This window comes from Euleptes europaea, chromosome 1 (genome assembly GCF_029931775.1).
Source record: "Euleptes europaea isolate rEulEur1 chromosome 1, rEulEur1.hap1, whole genome shotgun sequence".
Lineage (NCBI taxonomy): Eukaryota > Metazoa > Chordata > Lepidosauria > Squamata > Sphaerodactylidae > Euleptes > Euleptes europaea.
In genome coordinates, this window is record NC_079312.1 from 159,981,434 (window position 1) to 160,001,235 (window position 19,802).

Below are 19,802 nucleotides of genomic sequence, written 5' to 3' on the forward strand. Positions count from 1 at the left end.
GATGACTGGGGAAGTCACTGGCAAACCATCCCGTAAACAAAGTCTGCCTAGTAAATGTCGGGCTGTGACGTCACCCCATGGGTCAGGAATGACCTGGTGCTTGCACAGGGGACCTTTACTTTAAGTATACTATATAAGCAAAAGACCCATTCCAAATTTCGGTGATAGTGGCAGAAGCTGGTGTAATACAAAAATATCAGTGGGTGCCCTGACCTGGATAGCCCAGCCGAGTCCAGTCTCATCAGATCTCAGAAGCTAAGCAGTACTCGGATGGGAGACCATCAAGGAAATCCAGGGTCGCAACACAGAGTCAGGCGATGGCAAACCACCTCTGAACATCTTTTGTCTTGAAAGCCTACGGGGTCACCATAAGACTTGATGGCATTTACAGACACAGAAATTGTACCTGTTCTGAGATTACTGAATAACATCAGTATTCTCCAGAGCAAGGGAAAGAATGGTTGTATTTCCTTTTCCACAGATGTGTGAAAATTTAAAGTAGTAACATCCAGCATAGTACAAAGAGCACACAGTCTGCATCTAGAGATTTCAACATAAGCATTATGGTTCATCCCTGCGAACTCTAATTCAGGCTGTATTCCTAAGAACACTTTCCTGGGGGTAAGCCCTGTAGAACAAAATGGGGCTCTTTTCTAAGTAGACCTGCTTAGGCTTGCTTCCTAAATTATACATAGTGTGTTATTCTGATGGGACAGCTTCATTTCTATTATGCCAGTAATATTGGAAAATATGGTAGAATCTGTTAGACTGGAGTGTTATTTGGGGTCCAGTTAATGTTTAGAAAATATGGTAGAATCTGTTGGACTGGAGTGTTATTTGGGGTCCAGTTAATGTTTGGAAAATATGGTAGAATCTGTTGGACTGGAGTGTTATTTGGGGACCAGTTAATATTTGGAAAATATGGTAGAATCTGTTAGACTGGAGTGTTATTTGGGGACCAGTTAATATTTGGAAAATACGGTAGAATCTGTTAGACTGGAGTGTTATTTGGGGTCCAGTTAATGTTTGGAAAATATGGTAAAATCTGTTGGACTGGAGTGTTCCCTCTTAACTTTCCCTCTTAAGCCTTCTTTCCACTGATGCTCTCCAGCCCTCACATCTCCTGTCTTCCTAGTACCATTGCTCCCAGACTGCCCATTCCTGTGGAAAATTGTTGCCCTAAAATATGTAGGCCTGTCTGGAAGTGGAATTTGTGTCCTGGAATATTTTACTCCTAAATCCAGATGGATGTGTTGGATAGCACAAAGAAAAGGAAAGGACCTCTGTGTTACTTCACTGGTCACAGGACTGAGCAGTGGCACTAAACAACAAATTCCTAAGAGCTGTTAAGCCCTTTCTGTAGTCCTTATGGGACATTTTTCCTTCAGTGAGACGAAACAGAACCCTGCTGGGTCCCACCAAAGGTGCATCTCTAGACCATCATCCTGGTTCCAGCACTGGCCACCCAGAACAACTGTCACTTCTGTTACCGCACCGCCACAAACACTTGAACATAGATTCAGATTAAAATGGGGAATTAGCCTGCACGTTTGTGCAGGGCACAGCAAACTGGGATCTTTTACCTAAAGAGGTGGCTGTGAGTAGCAAGTCTTTAGTAGGAAAAGGATGACAGAGACCTGATTTTAAAGGAATACAGAGTTTATTGAGGGATTTGGTGTGTGTGTGGGGGGCTTATCCTAAGCAAATACTAAACCGAGACACAAACACATTCCTTATCCCAGTTAATATAGCAACAACTTACAAATATTCAGAAGAGCTACTCCAATTTGGAGCAGGAGTTTATCTTTTGAGCTAAAGGTGTGGAAAAATGGGGACTGGTGGTTTGGAAAATGGGGGAGGGAATAGATTGGGGGAGAGCAAAGATTACCTGTCCTATTCTGCGAAGAAATCAGATGAAAGGAAGAGGGATCCAGTGTGTGTTGGGAGTCTGTTGTAGTTCAGCTGGTATCCAGGATCAGACTCTCCTTCCTGGTTCTAAAGCCAGGTTAGTTATACTGGTTTCGGCCCATAGCATAAAATGGATTCTTTTCAGGAAACAAAAGATTATGACAGAGGATAAAGGAATACTTGAGAGTAATCAAGAGAAAACTGTGTGTGTGTTAAGTGCCGTCAAGTCGCTTCTGACTCATGGCAACCCTATGAATCAAAAGTCCTCCAAAATGTCCTATCTTTGACAGCATTGCTCAGATCTTGCAAACTGAGGGCTGTGGCTTCCTTTATTGAGTCAATCCATCTCTTGTTGGGTCTTTCTCTTTTCCTGCTGCCCTCAATTTTTCCTAGCATGATTTTTTCCCCCTGTGACTCTTGTGTTCTCATAATGTGACCAAAATACGATAGCTTCAGTTTAGTCATTTTAGCTTCTAGGGTCAGTTCAGGCTTGATTTGATCTATAACACTGATTTGTTTTTTGGCAGTCCACAGTATCCGTAACACTCTCCTCCAACACCAAATTTCAAAGGAATCTGCTTTCTTCCTATCAGCTTTCTTCAATGTCCAGTTTTGACACCCATACATAGTAATAGGGAATACAATGGCATGAATTAACTTAATCTTGGTGGCCTGTGACACATCCTTATACTTCAGAATCTTTTCTAGCTCCTTCATGGCTGCCCTTCCCAGAATAACAGGAGAGAAAACTATAGAACTGATTAAACAGCATCAGGAAGGGTAGTTTCTGAATGGATTATAACTGCACTTTGTATTCCCAGCGATGTATTAAGAGTTTGAAAATGTTGTAAAAAACATCGCTTTAAAAGGGTTTTTGGATACCACGGCTTATAAATGGTTGGAAGACGTCTTCACAGCTAAAGGGGCCAAATAAAGTGCAAACAGTATTTTTTATAACGTTTTCAAACTCTTAATACATCGCTGGGAATACATAGAAAGTGCAAACAGTATTTTTTATAACATTTTCAAACTCTTAATACATTGCTGGGAATACAAGTGCGGTAACCCCGTGTGATTACAAAAACTGGAGATGTTAAGGTGAGTCGTGTATTGGGCAGGAGCTTTGGGGACAATGGGAATCTTTGAATCGGAGGTTCCAGACTGTCCACTTAACCTCCAAATTGTGTTAATGGTCAGTGACTGCATCTCATGCAAAAGACAATGTCTTCTTCTCTGGTGTGGCTTAATTGCTGTGGTCCTGTTGGCACGTCCTGATTTCTCCCAACAAGGCTTCTTTGGAAGCAGTTCCTGTGGTGGTTGTCCCAGGATGCTCTGTTGTTTTCACTGCTGCGTGGCTCCCTGTTAGACACAAATATGGCAGTTGCGCCCTGTGTTTGGCGTGTGCCTCTTGGGACTTTCTCACTGTGTTACTCTGGCAGTACATCCATTCAGGCTGGGAAGCAGGGTGTGCAGACGAAAGGGGGGCTGCTGACACTTCCACTCATGGGAACTGCACTGAGGGCCAGCCATCCCATACATTAGGCAGACTGTATGTCCATTTGAATACTGTCCTGTGCTAATGCAAAGAAGGGCCCCCCACTCACTGCTAGAACAGATGTTGCGCGTACACAAAGCCCCAGGTTCAAATTCAATTCATAACATCTTTAGGTGAAAAGATTTCAAGCAGCAGGGCTAGAAAAGATCTCTGAGAGAATTATAATTGGCTGTTTCTGATTTGTCTACCTGCCTTAGGGCATATCGTGCTATTGGATAAGAGAATATTTAACTTGTTTGTGTAGCTTTTCACTTCTTGTATGTTTATGGGCAAAATACACACAATGTACAGCTAAGAACGGGTGGGCACAAAACTCATCTGAAAGTCAGAAAGGTGTGAGCTTGTCAAATATTTATTAGCATGTGACTGAGAACATTAATTTGCCCCAATCATAACCATCCAATTAAGGCCTGCCCCATTAGTCACTGGCCCCAGAAATCTGGTTTGGTTCTATCTGCAGTGCAGTTCCATGCCTCTTCCTACTTGTTTTTTGAATGAAACATTTAATTAATCACTATCCGGGTAATCTTGGGTTTTGCAATAAACACTAGAAGATATTGTACAGAGTTTCAGGCACTCCACATCGTTAGAACTTCAGACTGGAGAATCTCCAAGCAATGAATCGAGTTCTTTTTGCGATACAGAAAGAAGGAAGGAAACAGTTTGCAGCTGCCTCGAGCCAAGCTGGCCAGGACCCTCCAAGCTCTGTCCAAGACTGGCTGCCCCTCTTCAGAAGGGTGATGGGGGTTTTCGCTTGGATTTGCCGCTCTCAGGATGCCCACCCCCAACACACACACACACAAGATCGCACCAGCTGGAGGGAGACCCAGAGCAGACTGGCTGCCTCTCTTCAGAAGGGTGATGGGAGTTTTGGCTTGGATTTGCCACTCTCAGGATGCCCCCCCCAAAACACACACACACATAGGATCGCACCGGCTGGAGACCCAGAGCAGACTGGCTGCCCCTCTTCAGAAGGGTGATGGGGGTTTTGGCTTGGATTTGCTGCTCTCAGGATGCCCCCCCCAAACACACACAGGATCATGGGAAGAGTGGGCGGGATTAGGCGGATTTGGAGCAGTGAGTCATGAGCGGCAGCAGACATAAGCAGAGCAGAGAAGTGCGCTGTTTCTCCCGTGAAAAATTGAAAATGCTTCGGGATGGGGGGGAGAATCTGCGCTGCCATGAAAAAGCTATTTAAATCGGTTTATTGTTTGCTCCAATTCGAAACAGAAGCAAAATCCACCATGAAAAATACCCCCATGTGATTTAACCTCTGTTTTTTTCTGTCTTCTCCTTTTAAACTCCTCGAGTTTCTCATGTCAATGTAGCATCACACTGCTTGACCCCTAATGTGCCTCCTATTATTTTCCTGTCATCTCTCCATCTCATAGGGTAGGAATGGGATTTGTTCAATTTTGTGAGCTTTACTTAAAAAAATCAAAAACCCTACAATTCACAGTGTTTGAGTTCACAATGCACAAGTGTATACTTATTTTACTTATTTATATCCCACTTCCTTCTCTAAAGGGGAACCAAAATGACTTATCTCATTTTACTCCCCTTCGCTACTTTATTCTCATAACAACAACCCTGTGATGTAGATTGTGATGGGTCCCAAGCTCACCTACTGAGCTTCCAAGATAGAGCAGGGATCTGAACCCAGGTACAGTTCAAAATTCTAACCACTACACAATACTGGCTCTTGAGGATCTCACATTGTTAAGACATAATTGATTTGTGTTAAATAATACTAATTACAGATTCTTGCCCTGACCTGGATAGCCTGGGCTTGCCTGATCCCATCAGATCTTGGAACTGGTTAGTATTTGGATGGGAGACTACCAGGAAATCCCAGGTTCACTATGTAGAAGCAAGTAATGGCAAACTACCTCTTTTTATCTCTAAAACCCTATAAAGTTGCCATAAATTTAGGTGGAATAGCCTCCTAAATGAGATCAGGGCCAGCGTGGTATAGTGGTTAAGAGCGGTGGTTTGGAGTGGGGGACTCTGATCTGGAGAACCGGGTATGATTCCCCACTCGTCCACTTGAGCAGTGGATGCTAATCTGGCGAACTGGGTTGGTTTCCCTACTCCTACACATGAAGCCAGCTGGGTGACCTTGGGCTAGTCACAGCTCTCTTAGAGCTCTCCCCACCTACCTCACAGGGTGTCGTTTGTGGGGAGGGGAAGGGAAGGTGATTGTAAGTTGGTTTGATTCTCCCTTAAGTGGTAGAGAAAGTCAGCATGTAAAAACCAATTCTTCTTCTAAATTGGATACAACCTGATGGCCATTTCCACTTCCACAGATTCTTGCCTAAGGAGTACTTTACTGGATCAGCACACATGCCACCTTATCCAGCATTTTTATAAGAATCCAAGCAATCAATAAGCATTAGGCATTCTGCTGGAAACATGAGACACCAGTAATTCACCAATGGCTTGCAGCCTACCTTCCGCTTAGGGTTGCCAACCTCCAGGTGGTGGTGGGAGATCTCCCACTATTACAACTGATCTCCAGCAGATAGAGATCAGTTCCCCTGAAAAAAATGGCCGCTTTGGCAATTGGACTCTATGGCATTGAAGTCCCTCCCCAAACCCTGCCCTCCTCAGGGTCCGCCCCCAAAACCTCCTGCTGGTGGTGAAGAGGGACCTGGCAACCCTACTTTCGCCACTTTAAGGGGGTCAATATTACCACTACCTCTGTCTATGTAGACCCCAACAGCAAAGCCACTGAAAGTGGCATCCTAAGCAGGCCACATGTAATCCTGGACAAATCTATTCAGTCGAGCTTACTCCTAGGGAAGTGTTCTTAGGATTACACTGTTGGAGCAAACAATTTGTATAGAGCAGCATCAGTGTTCCTTCAGCAACAGATGACGAGGAACACCAACATTTCTCTCCACATCCCAAAATCAATCAAAACTCTTCTACTGCTCAGCCCAAACAGGTATTACCACAAGAGCTTATTTCCTTCACAGGTTAGGAAGTAAGAATGATAAAGCCCTTTGTTCACATTGAATTTATAAATAAATTAATCTTACTGCAGCTAGAAGTGGCTTCAGGTACTGTCCGTCTTTGAGGGAAAGACTATTTCGGTGGGCCATTTGTGGCACTGGCCATGAAAGAAACTCTTATTGTTTTGCTTGCAGCGCAGCCTACACAACGCTTTGGAAGACGGTGGTTTTGTTGTCTGGCACGGGCGAATAAGTTAAGGCTGCCTGCTCCCAGCATTGGTGGACTACCCACACATGTGTTGTTCGCAATGGCTGAATTATTACTGTCTTGCAAATTTGCTGGAAGCGCCTATGAAACTGGTGACCCACGCGGCAATTAATACAACCCAATGTCCTAATTAAAATCCTATGATATGTCAACTTAGAAAGAAGTCCCCTTCAGCAAAGGTCTCACTCGCCTCTGAAATTTCACTGCCATCCCCCGTTTTCTGGCTAATTAATTACTTCCACTTATGTTTGGGCTCATCAGCACTCATGAATCAGCAGTTAATCATAATGTTTTGTTCCTTTGGGACTGTGTGGAGGATTAAACACTTTATTTCTCCTTTGTAGCCAAAGTCATGGCTCATTTTTTTTAAAATCTTGTTTACTACTTTACAGCACAAATGCAACATCATACATATAATTCCCATTGACAGCCCTGCTGTGAAGATCAAAAGTTCTGAAAGGGACCACCTGGGGCTAGGGCAGTTTTCTGAAAACTCTGGAACTAGGGTTGCCAACCTGCAGGTGGTGGCTGGAGATCTCCCACTATTACAACTGATCTCCAGCCGATAGAGATCAGTTCCCCTGGATAAAATGGTTTAGTTGGCAATTGGACTCTATGGCATTGAAGTCCCCTCTCCAAACCCCTCCCTCCTCAGGCTCTGCCCCTGAAATCTCCAGGTATTTCCCAACCTGGAGCTGGCAACCCTGGCTGCTTACCTTGCCCTACATTCAATGCTGTGAGTGATGTACATTGTTCTCCCATCCTCCATTTTGTCCTCACAATATCCTTGTGGCATAGGCTAGGCTTATATCTGATCACCTAGAGTTGCTCTGAAAAATCTCTTGTCACTTTAATAGAGCCTTAATGTGCGGAAACAGGCAGCTGAAGCTTTCCACAGCATGGAAGTAAATCATATCTGCTGCTACACAACAACCCATTAAGCTTCTGTTAAAGGGAAATTATATATTTTTTTCTACAGGCAGCTGATAAACCTAACAAAGGGGTTTTAGCTACAGTTTAGGATTCTGCAAATCTGGGGGAGCCCATGGGTTTGCAGGAAAATCCAAGATTTTTTTAAAGGGGTTATGGTGTTAAAAACCGGTACCAGCATTGTCTGTGCATGTGCAGACAATGAAAAGTAAAGCAGAATTTGTGTAGCATGTTGAGTTCCTGCTATTACAACTGATCTCCAGATGACCGATATTGGTTCACCTGGAAAAAATGGCTGCTTTGGAAGGTGGACTCTATGGCATTATACTGCATTGGAATCCCTCCCCTCCCCAAACCCCGCCCTCCTCAGGCTCCACCCCCAAAATCTCCAGATATTTACCAACCTGCAGCTGGCAACCCTAGCCACGATATCGTTTATTGTCACTTGTTGTAGTCCATTGTACTTGTTGAAATGTTTTGAAACACAATATACACATTTTGTATTATTGTACTGATTTCTTCCCGTGCCAGTTTACATTGTTGAAGCAAACATACAAGTACTGAGGTGTCATCATGACTGATGGAGTGTTCACATGAGACCGCTGGCAATCCGTTGTAGCTCAGTGTTTTCTTCGTTGTCCTGACATTTTCCAATTTGCTGTAGAAACTGTTCATTGAGAAGTGTATATTCTGCCTCTTTTCAAGTGTAATGACATTGATACAGCTTGCCACAGCCCACAGATCCCCGGACCAGGGCAACTATAAATAACTATTAAACAATCAAACAAACAGTGTCTTATTTTAGTAGAAAAGAGCAAGAGTCCAGTAGCACCTTAAAGACTAACAAAAATATTTTCTGGCAGGGTATGAGCTTTCGTGAGCCACAGCTCACTTCTTCAGAACAGGAGCCTGCCATCTCATGGGCCTTGTTTATAATGGAGTTGTATGGCACCCGTCACAGATCTGAAGAAGTGAGCTGCGGCTCACGAAAGCTCATCCCCTGCCAGAAAATATTTTTGTTAGTCTTTAAGGTGCTCCTGGACTCTTGCCCCTTTCTACCACTGCAGACAGACTAACACGGCTACCCACTGTGAAGTGTCTTATTTTGACAGCCACATCACTCTGGTGACATGGTATCATGCCTTGGGCCAGTCACTCTCTCAACCTAACCTACCTCACAGGGCTGTTCTGAAGATAAAAATGGAGGAGGGGAGAATGATGGTATAAGCCACTTTGGGATACCACTGAGAAGAAAAATGGGATATAAATATCTAAATAAATAAATATTTCAGCATTTAATCGATTATTAATACCAAACTTGGGTGTTATATTCTAGAGGCAAAATAAGTTGATTTGAAAACAAACAGATGGGAAATTTAAATGCTCTTCCTCTTCATTGTGAAGTAGGGTTGCCAGGTCCCTCTTTGTAACCGGCGGGAGGGTTTTGGGGCAGAGCTTGAGGAGGGTGGGGTTTGGGGAGGGGAGGGACTTCAATGCCATAGAGTCCAATTGCCAAAGCGGCCATTTTTCTCCAGGTGAACTCATCTCTATCGGCTGGAGATCAAGTTGTAATAGCAGGAGATCTCCAGCTAGTACCTGGAGGTTGGCAACCCTATTGTGAAGATATATTTCCCTCCAAGTTTTTCCAAGTTGTGGAGGGCAATGGGCCATAGTCCTTTCCACAAAAAGTTTCCATTCTCCCCTTCCCAACAGCGCTTGTGCAGGATCTCTGAAATAAAACTGGCAAACAAAGTGAACGAGCTTGTGGCTTTGAAATAATAAAGTGAGTTCAAATGATAAAATAATCATGAGCTTCATAGAAGCAGCACTGGATCAGAATGAACCAGAAGCATCAGACCCCACAGGAAACTCTGCATTTGTTTACAGAGACTCTGCTGGAGCACAAAAGCAGTTATCTTCAGAAAGAATGAATAATCTCCGTTTGGATAAGCAACAAGGGTAATTTAACAGGGAAAATGCCTCCATGCCATGCCTGAGGTCTCTGCTCTTTGAAAAGGTACATTACATCTTAAAATCCAAGAAACCTCCCTGGAAGTCAAGAGTTTCTGCAGCACTTACACAAAACTTCATATGAAAAGAGAATTTTCACAGACAGAGGGTAAATAAGAGATCGGCCAGATATTGAATGACAGGAGTCTGCCATCTCGTGGGGCTTGTTTATAATGCAGTTGTATGGCACCCCTCACAGAATTAACTAAGATACTACTGCATATACTATAAAATTGGGCCCCAGTCAAAATGGGGGCTGTGCTGCAGTATCATGAGCAAAGCATTTGTGGATGGAAAAATGCTTATTATGCTACCGAAGACCTTTTAAAATCCCCCAGAATTTAGGAATGGGCAGCTTTATAACTATCCAAAGCAAAAATAAATAGGAGTCTTGTAGCAATTTAAGGACTCTGTGTGTGTTTGTTAAGTGCTATCAAGTCACTTCTGACTTATGGCTACCGTATGAATTAATGACCTCCAAAAAGTTTTTATTCTAGCATAAGTCCTGGACTGGGGAAGCTGATGCCCACTTTTGTTAGATGCATGTAGTGAGACCTCATGATAGATTTTCAAAACTGGGATTTCTTAGCCATAGGTGGTAAAAAGAGCTATCGAGTTGCAGTCGAATTATGGTGACCCAGTAGGGTTTTCAAGGCAAGAGACGAACAGAGGTGGTTTGCCATTGCCTGGCTCTGCGCAGCAAGCCTGGACTATTTTGGTGGTTCCCCATCCAAGTATTAACCAGGGCCAACCCTGCTTAGCTTCAAAGATCTGACAAGATCTGACGAAGATCTGACCTGGGCTATCCATAGGGTTGCCAACCTCCAGATACTAGCTGGAGATCTCCTGCTATTACAACTGATCACCAGCTGATAGAGATCAGTTCACCTGGAGAAAATGGCTGCTTTGGCAATTGGACTCTATGGCATTGAAGTCCCTCCTCTCTCCAAACCCCGCCCTCCTCAGGCTCTGCCCCAAAAACCTCCTGCCAGTTGCGAAGAGGGACCAGGCAACCCTAGCTATTTGGGTCTTAGCCTGTTAATCAGCAAAACTAGCGAGACAGCCAGATACTGAAATTGTGAACAGTCTCCATACTTTTCTTGATTAAATTTCATTTTTACATAATTACACCTCACCCTCCATTTCCTGCATTTTAATGACTATTTGACTCTGCTGTTTACATTTTTTTTCTTTGCAACTTCGTGAACATATCTGATGAAGTAGGCTGCTCTAGCCTATGAAAGCTTATGCTTGAATACAAAACTTGTTAATCTTTAAAATGCCACAAGACCCCTCCTTTTCTGATATAACAAATGAACTGTTACTTCTCTGGTATATTCTTATCCGAAGGAAGTTCTTCTGTATGGAGGCAGATAGTAATTATCATGCTTCTCAGAGTAGGCGAGCCCTTACAGTCCCTACAGTCAAGAATATTGCGGAGTGGGTTTATCCTATGACTACTATCTACCTCCTGTGGGCCAAAATGATTGTGCTGCATCACCAGAAACAGGAAAGATGCTTGCCTTTGAATCTCTAAATGACTAATATTTTATTGACTTCAATCCCATGCACACTTATTGGGGAATAACTCTTCTTGAATTCCTTAGTACTTATTTTTAGTAATCTGTGCACTGAACCAGGGATGCGTATGCATAAGGAGAAGAGGGGGAAAGGCAGGGTTCTTCTTCAACCTTTAGAGACCCAGGAACTTTTAAAAACTCTCTTCTGCAAGTCTGAGGCACATTTCCTCTTCTCCCTTTTTATCTGCCTTCTTTAGATTGCATGCCTATGAGCAAATGTTGTCTCTGCTACCATCTTGCCATAGTCAATTTTAGCAAATTGTAGACATTTTAGAAATTATAACAGAAATTATGGATTTGATATAAATTGTAGCTAATGAGGGTTTTGCATTTGAGTTATAGGGTACGGGAAAGACAAAATCCAATTTGCCACTTGTGAAAATAGATTTGTTCAGTTCAGTATCCCACAAAATGTCATGTGCCACAGCTGAAAACTAAGCCTGTCCTACACAAACGGACCCTAAACTCTCCATTATGAAGGACAATTTTAAATATTCTATTTAATAAGTGTATTGGCATACCCTTTCTATGCTGACCCCTTTACCCCTCTTGCACAAGCGCTAGTTTGCAGTGCACTGGATTTATCCCTAATTCTGAAACCAGCCTGCCAGCCATACTTAATCTGGTGTGCAAATGATTATTGCTTCCTTTGCTCAGAAATTGTATATCTCAACTTTTTTGCTTTCCACGGGCCATAGCAAACACATTTTGCCTTCATGTGTACATGTGGTTTGCTGTGGCGAATGGGTGATATTTATACCCCAAAGAGGAGTTGGAGGTATGGCTTCACTGCACCTGGCAATGTCTGGTAATAGCCTGTCATTGCCAGTAGACAAAAGGTTTGATTGCTCTTGATGAGATTATGAGTAGGAAGGAAAAAAGAACAGGAGATGAAGTAGATCAGAAACAATACCCAAGTACTGTTGGGCTAAGTACCTCTGAGCATTGGCTATAGAGTTTGAGATGTGGGTGAAGCCTGGGAGACTATCTTCCAGCGTGAGTCAGAAGGCTTGGCTAATGATTGATGAGTTTGTGTCCATCCTGATTCACTGAATAGAGCTCTGCGTCTGATGAGATTAGAAAGGTGTGCCCTATCTGCTGCATGAGAGAGCTAAAGAAATGCTGAAAAAGTTTGTCTTTTGTCCTTCTGTTTCCAAGTGACACCAGATGTTCTCCGAAGGGGAAAAGGGGAAACAAGCCTAAACTTGCCCTGTCGGCTGTGTAGCTTGGCACATGAGATGGACGCCAGGAGAGCCATTTTGTCTCTGGCTATACAGCAGTGCTCTATCCTGCACACTTGCTCCAGTCCTGAACACCTTGCCTGGTGTACCAGGGTAGCCTAGGGCTGCCAGGATACCACAACATCCACTTCAGACTGCCAGTGAGGTACCACATTTTTCAAAGTTCCCCTATAATTGTAATTCCTTGCTAGCAGAAAACTAATATTGCAGGTAACGGGCTAAGCTAGACTCCTTTCCCCTGGTGAGCTAATTTCATTTTTAGGGAGTTTTCACAAGGGGGAGAATTAACAGTAGGATGAGAAAACATGGCACAAAGTAGGAGACAACAGTAGGAAACAACACAGTAAGAAACACAGTAGGAAGCAACAGTAGGAAGAGGAAACACAACCTTCTGTTGTGCCTATAGCCAGTACAAACTTGAGTGCCCCCCCACCCCAGCCAGCTTCCAGCAGAACTGAGACAATAAGAGAGCAAGAAAGGTGTCAGGGTAAAGATTGTGTGTGTTAAGTGCCGTCAAGTCGCTTCCGACTCATGGCGACCCTATGAATGAAAGTCCTCCAAAATGTCCTATCTTTGACAGCCCTGCTCAGATCCTGCAAATTGAAGGCTGTGGCTTCCTTTATTGAGTCAATCCATCTCTTGTTGGGTCTTCCTCTTTTCCTGCTGCCCTCTACTTTTCCTAACATGACGGTCTTTTCCAGTGACTCTTGTCGTCCCATGACGTGACCAAAATACGACAGCCTCAGTTTAGTCATTTTAGCTTCTAGGGTCAGTTCAGGCTTGATTTGATCTATAACCCACTGATTTGTTTTTTTGGCAGTCCACGGAATCCGTAACACTCTCCTCCAACACCACATTTCAAAGGAATCAATTTTCTTCCTATCAGCTTTCTTCACTGTCCAGCTTTCACACCCATACATAGTAATAGGGAATATGATGGCATGAATTAATCTAGTCTTGGTGGCCAGAGTCACATCCTTACACTTCAAAATATTTTCTAGCTCCTTCATGGCTGCCCTTCCCAGTCTCAATCTCCTTCTAATTACTTATTTTAAAAATCTATATCCCACTTTTTTGCTCCCACAAGGCCATCAAGGTGGCTAACAAATTAAAACATAGGTAATAAAATCACATAGGTAATAAATTACATAGATAATAAAAAAATAGGTAATAAAATCAAGGAAGAATGTGCAAAGACTATTCCTGTAGCCAAAAGAAAAGAAAACCTCGATGGATGTCTGAGGAAACTCTTAAAATTGGCAGAGATAGACGAGAAGCAAAAGTAGAAGGTGACAAAAATAGAATCAAAAGTCTAAGTGCAACATTCCCGCGACTCGCACGTAGAGACAAAGAGACCTATTATAATAACCAGTGTAAAGAAATAGAAGAGAACAACAAAAAAGGAAGAACAAGAGATCTGCTCCACAAGATCCAAGAAATCAAAGGGAAATTTAAAGCACGGTTAGGCATGCTGAAAGATCAGCATGGAAATACATTAACTGAACAGGACAAAATAAAGAAACGGTGGGAACAATACACTGAAGAACTATACAGAAGAGATGAAAGGATAAAAGATACTTTCCAAGAAGAATCTTTTGAAGAAGAACCTACAGTTTTAGAAAGTGAAGTGAAAGCTGCATTGAGAGCAATCGGGAGAAACAGATCACCAGGAGCAGATGGGATCTCAATAGAGCTATTCCAAGATACAGAAACGGAGTCCATCAAAATCTTGACAAGAATATGCCAACAGATACGGAAAACAAAACAATGGCCCACAGACTGAAACGATCCATTTACATTCCAATTCCCAAGAAAGGAGGTATCAAAGATTGCAGCAACTATCGGACCATCACATTAATTTCTCATGCAAGTAAAGTGATGCTCAAAATCTTACAGCAAAGGCTGTTACCATATATGGAATGAGAAATGCCTGATGTTCAAGCTGGTTTCAGAAAAGGAAGAGGCACTAGAAATCATATTGCAAATATACGCTGGTTACTGGAGCATACGAGCGAATTTCAGAAGAAAATCAGCTTGTGTTTCATAGATTACAGCAAAGCTTTTGACTGTGTGGATCTTGAAAAGCTATGGCTGGTTTTAAAGGAAATGGGTGTGCCACGACATCTGATCGTTTTAATGCGCAACCTGTACTCTGGACAAGAGGCCACAGTTAGAATATGGAGAAACGGTATGGTTTCCAATTGGCAAAGGTGTCAGACAAGGATGTATTTTATCTCCCTATCTCTTCAATCTATATGCAGAACATATAATTAGGAAAGCTGGATTAGATTTAGATGAAGGTGGAGTGAAAATTGGAGGGAGAAACATTAATAATTTGAGATATGCTGATGACGCTACATTATTGGCAGAAAACAGTGAAGATTTGAAATGACTACTGCTGAAAGTTAAAAGAGAAAGTGCCAAAGCAGGACTACAGCTGAACATCAAGAAAACAAAAGTAATGACTACAGGAGAATTACACAACTTTACGGTTGACAATGAGGAAATTGTAATTGTTGAAGACTTTCTATTCCTTGGCTCCACCATCAACCAAAAGGGAGACTGCAGCCAAGAAATCAGAAGGAGACTGGGAAGGGCAGCCATGAAGGAGCTAGAAAATATTTTGAAGTTTAAGGATGTGTCACTGACCACCAAGACTAGATTAATTCATGCCACCGTATTCCCTATTACTATGTATGGGTGTGAAAGCTGGACAGTGAAGAAAGCTGATAGGAAGAAAATAGATTCCTTTGAAATGTGGTGTTGGAGGAGAGTGTTACGTATTCCGTGGACTGCCAAAAAAACAAATCAGTGGGTTCTAGATCAAATCAAGCCTGAACTGACCCTAGAAGCTAAAATGACTAAACTGAGGCTATCGTATTTTGGTCATGTCGAGACGACAAGAGTCACTGGAAAAGACAGTAATGCTAGGAAAAGTAGAGGGCAGCAGGAAAAGAGGAAGACCCAACAAGAGATGGATTGACTCTATAAAGGAAGCCTCAGCCTTCAATTTGCAAGATCTGAGCAAGGCTGTCAAAGATAGGACATTTTGGAGGACTTTCATTCATAGGGTCACCATGAGTTGGAAGCGACTTGCCGGCACTTAACACACACACAATAAAATCACATATTAAAACCATTTAAAAGCAACCCCCCCCCACAAAAACTAACACATTAAAACAAAAACACAGCTAAAATACATACAGAGACATAAAAACAACAATTCAAACATTGGTCGGGCAGGAGGGATCACTGATGGAATGCCAAAGGGGGGGGGAAGTCTTCACCCACTGGCAGAAGGGGACACAGAAATCTCCCTGGGGAGAGAATTCCAGAGTTTTGGTGCCATGACCAAGAAGGCCCTGTCCAAAGTTGAAGATAAAGATGTTCCCTCCTCTGGCACTGCCTTGTATCCAGTTATATCTGCTTGTGGAGCGAACCTTAAGGACTAGGGACAAAGCTTGGAAACATCTGACTGCCAGCTGTGGGTTCTGCTAATCTGTTATATTTTGATGAATTTCATAACAAGCAAAAGAAAAAAATCAAGATGTTCAATAAATCCTTTATTGTTATTTCCTGATCCCAATGTGTTTCGCCTGTGGCTTTGTCAGGGGATCTATCATAGCATAAGTCACCAGTCTTACCTTGAGCGACACCTTTTTTCTTTTGCTTGCTACTGCTGGGGGGTTACCACACTTTGTATTCCCAGCGATGTATTAAAATTTTGAAAATGTTGTAAAAAACATCGGCCATTACTGCACTAGGTATTCCCAGCGATGTTTCAAGGGTTTGGAAATGTTGTAAAAAAACCTGTTCGCACTTTCAATGTTTTCCCACCGATTTATTAAGAGTGTGAAATTGTTGTAAAAAATGGTGTTCGCACTTACTTTGGCCCCTTCAGTTGTGAAGACGTCTTCCAACCGTTTACTGGCCGTGGTATCCAAAAACTCTTTACAAGCAGTGTATTGGTTTGCTCCGTTTAAGTGACGTCACTAATGACCCGCGAGTCTGGCGAGAAGCCCTCCCGCCCAGCCAGCCGCCCTTCTCCGGGGCGCCTCTCGGCGCGGCGGCAGGACCTGCGAGTCCGGCAAGAAGCCGTCCCGCCCCCCCTCCATGCAACGTTTGGGAAATCCTTGAATACCGTGCTGGAGTAGAAGAGCGTGCTAGGGAACACATCGGAAACGATTTATTATATAACGTTGTCCAACTTTAAAAAATGCCCTTGAAGGCTGAGTGCGGTAACCCCCATCGCTTTAAAAGGGTTTTTGGATACAATGGCTTATAAATGGTTGGAAAACGTCTTCACAGCTAAAGGGGCCAAACAAAGTGCGAACAGTATTTTTTATAACATTTTCAAACTCTTAATACATCAGTGGGAATACAAGTGCGGTAACCCCCCTGGTGTCGCCCTGACTTCTTTCTGATGAATTCCATAAACCATCTTGAAGGCCATATATCTGATGGCATTTGTTAGTTTTGTTAGCCACCCAATCCAAGTGAATACAGCAGAGTCCAGTACAGTTTAAAATAGTGCTATTTATTAAAGTGCTTCGCCAGTATCTTTCTCCATACACCCCACACGTTTTCCCCCATCCCAGTTCTCAAAACGCAACCATAAGCCCCCCGTGCAGAGTTTGGAGAATTCGGATGGGGATAGGGACACGTGCATCTGGAGCAGGGGTTCTCAACAAGGGGGGGATTCCGCCCCCCCAAGGGGGGATTTTAGGGTTCCAGCGGGGGAATTGGGACCACTGTTCAGCTGGTCGCTTTATCCTCCTTGAATCCCTGTTTCAGCCAGGATGGAACGCCTGCGTTTCGCCTAATGTGCGTTCGATACTGTCTGAAACAAACATACTGTTTTAAAATATTTTCTTGCACATTTCTTGCATTTTCTTGGCGTATGTTAGAAAGCGTTGCAGCTCAACAGACGAGTAAGTACAGAAGACTCAGCACGTAGTATAAAAGTGCTCTTTTATTTACAGTGACAAAATGCTCCGCTTGGTCATCAATTCTCCACAACCCACAACCCAATACATATATAACACACCTATATACATATCTGGCATAGTCTCTCAGCCAATCAACTGTTGGCTGCCTTGTCTCCAGGACTATCTAGCTCAGTCCAGTACAAGCCAGTTTTTCTGCTCAGTCATTGAGCTGTCATGTGACACCACCAATCACCTGGCTGTCACTTAGATCTTTTACATCTGCTTGCCATGTGCAGTCTCATGTTCCAACACTCCTCCTAGACTGACATTGCAAGCCCCAATTTGCTTCTAAACAGTTCAAACTTTTCTGTAGGCAAACACTTGGTAAAAACGTCAGCAATATTTACATTTGAAGCACAATGTTTCAGAACCATCAAACCATTGTTGACCGCTTCCCTGACATTTTGGTATCTTATTGTGATGTGTTTACTTCTTGTTCTTATACCTTGATACCCAGCCAATTGCTGTGCTGCAGTATTATCACAGTAAACACTTACAGGCATTTCACAACCAAGATTTAGGTCTTTAGCCAGCTGACTCAGCCATTCCAGCTGAATCTCACTGTCACTTAATGCCGAATATTCTGCCTCACATGTGCTGGTAGCTACATGAGTCTGTTTTAAAGACTTCCACATAACCAGTGCCCAATGTAGAAATAGCACATACCCAGTGGTAGACTTTCCTTCTTCCCTTTCTCCCCAACTGGAGTCACTATATACTGTGATTGTTTCCTCTGCATCAGCCTTTAAACACAACCTGGCTGAAGCTGAGCCTTTTAAGTAACGCAGCACCCTTTTTGCTGCATTCCAGTCTTTCATGTATGGGCATGCACATTTCTGGCAAAGCAAATGTACTGCCATACAAATGTCTGGTCTTGTCCAACATGACAGATATAACAATGAACCCACCAGTGATTGGTATTGATTTTTGTCATGGAATACCTTGTCATCCACCTCTTTCACATACCCTGTTGTCATGGGAGTCTCAGTGCTTTTTGCCTCTGTCATTTTAAATTTTTCTAAGAGCTGTTCAATCTTTTTCTCCTGGCACAACTCAAAATATCCTTCTGGGTTCCTGGTAATTTCTACCCCCAGATAATTTTGAATGTCACCAAGATGTTTCATCTTAAACAGTTTTCCAGTTGCCTCCTTAAACCAGTTTAGTTGTTCCTTTGTATGACACAACAAACATAGGTCATCGACATACAAAAATAAAACATAGTCAGAGCCCTTTACACATTTGGTAAACATACAAGGATCAGCAACACCTTGCTTAAACCCAAGATTTGCCAATGCTTTACTAATGCATTGGGACCATGCACGTGCACTCTGCTTTAATCCATACAGAGCCTTGTGCAATTTTAGTACTCCCTGTTTACCCTTGCATTCAAACCCAGGGATCTGCTCCATATATATCTCTTCACTTATTGTTGCATTCAAATATGCAGTGGTGAAGTCAAAATGGTGCACTAACATGTTATCTCTGACAGCTTTACACAGCTCTTATAGTATCAGCCTTCACAGTGGGAGCAAATAATTCATCAAAGTCTTGCCCTTCAACTTGGGAATAACCCTTAGCCACGAGCCTGGCCTTACGGAGTATCTTCCCTTCTGGACACTGTTTGACTTTGTAAAGCCATCTGCACCCTATGGCTTTTCTCTGAGCTGGCAGTTTTGTTACAGAGAATACCTTATTCTCTTTCAGGGAATCAAACTCAGTTTGCATGGCTTCTAGCCAGGCCTCCTTTTCCCTGCTTTCCAAAGCCATTACCTCCTGAAAACTCTTTGGTTCTTTGACCTGCACATGATTTACATCAGTAGTTTCAAAACCATACCTCTCCGGGGGAATTCCTTTAGTGCTTCTGCTTGACACCCTAGGAATCTGCCTCCCCTCTTCAGCCCTTGGTGATGAAGCCCTCTGAGGAGATCCCTCCTGCTTCACCCCATCTGCATCCTGAGAGATCTGTCAATGGTAGCCCAATTTCCTTTGGCTCCTCCTGTCCATGAATTCTGGCCCAGTTATTTCCTTCACAAAAATTCGCAGCTCTGCTGTAGCTGAGAGAATTATGCTCATCAGCAAACCTGTATGATTTCATGCCAGACTGATATCCAAGGAAGGTTAGTTTCTTAGCTCTCGCTCCTCCTTTCCTTCTCTTGGATATTGGCACATTAACCCAGGCTTTTGTACCAAACACTCTGAGGTAACCTAAGCTAGGATCCCTCTGGTACAAAACCCTATAAGGTATGTCATTTATGGACCTGGTCCAGATCCTGTTGGAAACATGAGAGGCGGCCTTGATTGCTTCTGCCCAGTATGTCATTGGCAACCCTGCATCCTGCAACATGGAATACATTTTTGTTTGTAGCAT